The sequence below is a fragment of the Pleurodeles waltl genome, chromosome 4_2 (genome assembly GCF_031143425.1).
Source record: "Pleurodeles waltl isolate 20211129_DDA chromosome 4_2, aPleWal1.hap1.20221129, whole genome shotgun sequence".
Classification (NCBI taxonomy): Eukaryota; Metazoa; Chordata; class Amphibia; order Caudata; family Salamandridae; genus Pleurodeles; species Pleurodeles waltl.
This window is the reverse complement of record NC_090443.1, coordinates 938149572-938152956: the sequence shown is the minus strand read 5'-3', so window position 1 is coordinate 938152956 and position 3385 is coordinate 938149572.

Below are 3385 nucleotides of genomic sequence, written 5' to 3'. Positions count from 1 at the left end.
TAGGGAGCCACATATATGTATTGTGTTTGACTAAGGGCTGCTTTAATATGGGAACAAGCATTGACAAAGGCAATAGGTCTGGTCTTGGCAAGCTAGTTCAATGGTTATAGTCTTTCTTATTTTTATTGCAATCAAATGGCACAAAAACACAATTTCACCCCCCAAACGTGGCAGTCATGCTTTCTATAAAAATGTAAATAAAAAATAATAGCCATTGTATATAGTTTTAATAGAATGGTACAGGTGCTTCAATGCAAGCAAGTGACATTAGAAAATGTATAGAAACCTTGTTTAGTTTTAATGCATATCAGAAATGTGAAAAATCTGGTTGTTGGTCGACTAGGGTGAGAGCCCTGGTTAAGCAACAGCCACAATGTCACACTGTGGGTTGCAGCACAACCCACAGCTAACTTCACTGCCTCCCTGGCATCCTGTGTTATGAAGCAGTGGGATGCCCTGAACACTTAACTGAAGGCTGGAGAGTCCTGCAAGGGTCGTGGAGTGCCATTCTTCGCTTAGATTGTTGGGTGGGCTGGAGGCATTACTCTCCTTGGGGACAATATTCTTGCTCTCTGTAGTTTCCCCTCCCCAGAATTTACGAGGAAGGGTTAACTTAACCAGTCCCTCATGAAGGCTCTATCATGTACTTCTGCCAGCATTTCCCAATCCTTTATAACGGCCTCACTTCTTCCTGTATGTCACTTCCTGTTTTTGTGTATATAAAGAGCAGACCTGTGTTTTTTCTTGCATTGCATCGCTGCTGCTGCTGTGTCTTCGCTCCTGCTGGTGTCTCCTTGCTCTTGCTGGTGTCTCCTTGCTTTTGCTGGTGTCTCTTCACTCCTGCTGGTGTATTCTCGCTACTGCTGGTGATTCTTGCTCCTTTTGCTTCCCTTCTTAACCTTTCTATTCTTCTGGTTCTGGTGTTTCCACTAGCCTTATCTGTGCCTTCTGAGATCTGCTGCAGTCCTTGTCTTCTACTATTAGTACCAGTCCTCATCAGCCTCGGGGCAGTCTTCGATTGTTATCAGAGTTTTTTCTTTTTGGGGTTTTTCCTTTTGGGTTTTCTTTTTGAGGGCACTATCTGCTGAGATGATTCATTGTCAGTGGCTTTGTGGCTACCAGAAGGGGTCACCCCTACGTTTGGCAGACAAGGACAGCTGCAGAAGACCAAAAGCCTTCCTGACTATGCAGCCTTTCTCCCAGCCATCAAACGGATGTTTGAAAGACTTGGGGGTATATTTACAAATAAAATGGTGCATAATATATTCTGCAGTTCTGCAATTCTGTAATTGTCCCACACGTCCACAGAAATTTTTGGAAATGCCAGATCCCATCTTCTGTAAGAGGGGAGAGGACAGGAAAGTCAGAAAACCCTTCTATTTGTTCCTCCAGAGAACTGGTAACTCCCCTGTTCCTCTAACCCATGATTTTGGAACTTCCTAATGGACAGAATGGCCTTCTTGGACAGCAAGTCAGTTGGGTTGGACCTTGATGAAAAATGGCCATAAGAAAGGCAAATACACCGAGTACCCAAGGAATCACCTGTACAGGTCCACACCACTAGGTCTCTGGACCGGTTAAAAAATGTCTATAACACTTGGGGAGAAAATGAGGTAAAGTAAATCCCACCCCTGCCTCACGTAAACTATCACAAGCACATCATGGTGTAGCAATTGAAATATATGATACTATGGCCCTCATTATGACATTGGCGGTAAAACCCACTTACCGCCATGCTATCTGCTGCCACGGCTGATGTCTGTTCACCATATTATGACACACACACACCAATCCGTCACTATTCAGCCACAGACATAAGTCTGCCACACCAAAGGTCAGTGATAAACTGGCGGTATCCAAACCCACACAGTTATGCCAACAGAACAACACCCACCACATTATGACCCACAAATTACCATTCAATGGCAGTAAACCTTTGGTGGTACATACCACTGAACTCAAAATACACACACTCAAACAAAACAACACCACATTGGTCAATTAAATAACACACAGCTGACACCCATACACACACCACACCCACACCACTATAAAACACACACCCACATTACCGACATCCCTTTACCATTACAAACCATTGGCACGAGACAGACACCACGACTACAGACAAAACCAGAGCCACACACCACCTACACCTATACACCACCCACGCACTCCACATCACACACCTCAACACATCACCCTGCACACCCTCACCTACACAACTCACACAACACCCATGGCACCACAAAGACACCCCAGATTTTCAGAGGAGGAGCTAAGGGCCACAGTGGAGGAAATCATCCGGGTAGAGCCTTAGCTATTTGGAGCACAGGTGCAGCAGATAGCCATTGCTAGGAAGATTAAGCTATAGCGGAAGATCGTGGACAGGGTCAACGCCGTGGAACAGCACCCCAGAACAAGGGACGACATCAGGAAGAGGGGTAATGACCTTCGGGGGAAGGTATGTTCCATTGCAGCAAGGCACCAACTTGCTGTACAGAGGACTGGCGGTTGACCCCCACCTCCTCCCCCACAGCTAAGAACATGGGAGGAGCAAGTCTTGGCAATCATGCATCCTGAGGGCCTGGCTTGAGTAGCAGGAGGACTGGGCTCTGGTCAATCAACTCTATACTACTATCACCCCCCTACCTGCATGCCATCACATACCCCCATCCTCACCCTCACTCCCATCACTCCACCACCTCCGACACCCCCGACACCCCCCACCATCACATCGCACTCATCCCAGTGCCAAGCCCTGCATACCATACCAATCCATGGACATCACTCACAGACCTGCATGGACACCCATCACAAAAGCATGCACTCTAGAGAGAACTAATCATCCCACCATACACCAGAGTACACAAGTGAAAGATGCCAGGGCAAATACAAACAAAGAGAGCAACCCACTGATGTACAATATGTCACACACAGAAACAATAACACTGCATTTACATCCCCACAGGTACCCCAGCCAATGTCAGTGGCGAAGAGGTGCCAGCACTATCCAGGCCCCCCACAGGCGAGGCCCACAGTGATGACAGCAATTCTGGTCACCTGGATCTGGATGACTAACCTGGCCCATCAGGGACCTCTGGACAGCCGGTTACCCAGGCCAGGCAAAACACCACCACAGAGCCTCACCCATCTGGAAACACCACCACAGTATCCACTCAGCGTACCCATACCTCTGTCCCCAGGACACAACAATCAGCCGTGTGTCCACCGCTACAGGGACCCCAGGGCACACCTCAGACCCAAGACAATCAGGGGCCTGGGGTCAGTGGCAGTGGGCACACGGTTCAGGGGACAGAGGCACAGGACACAGGGAAAATGGGAGGAGTGCTGTGCGCCAGGGGGAGAGAAAGGCCCAGTGAAC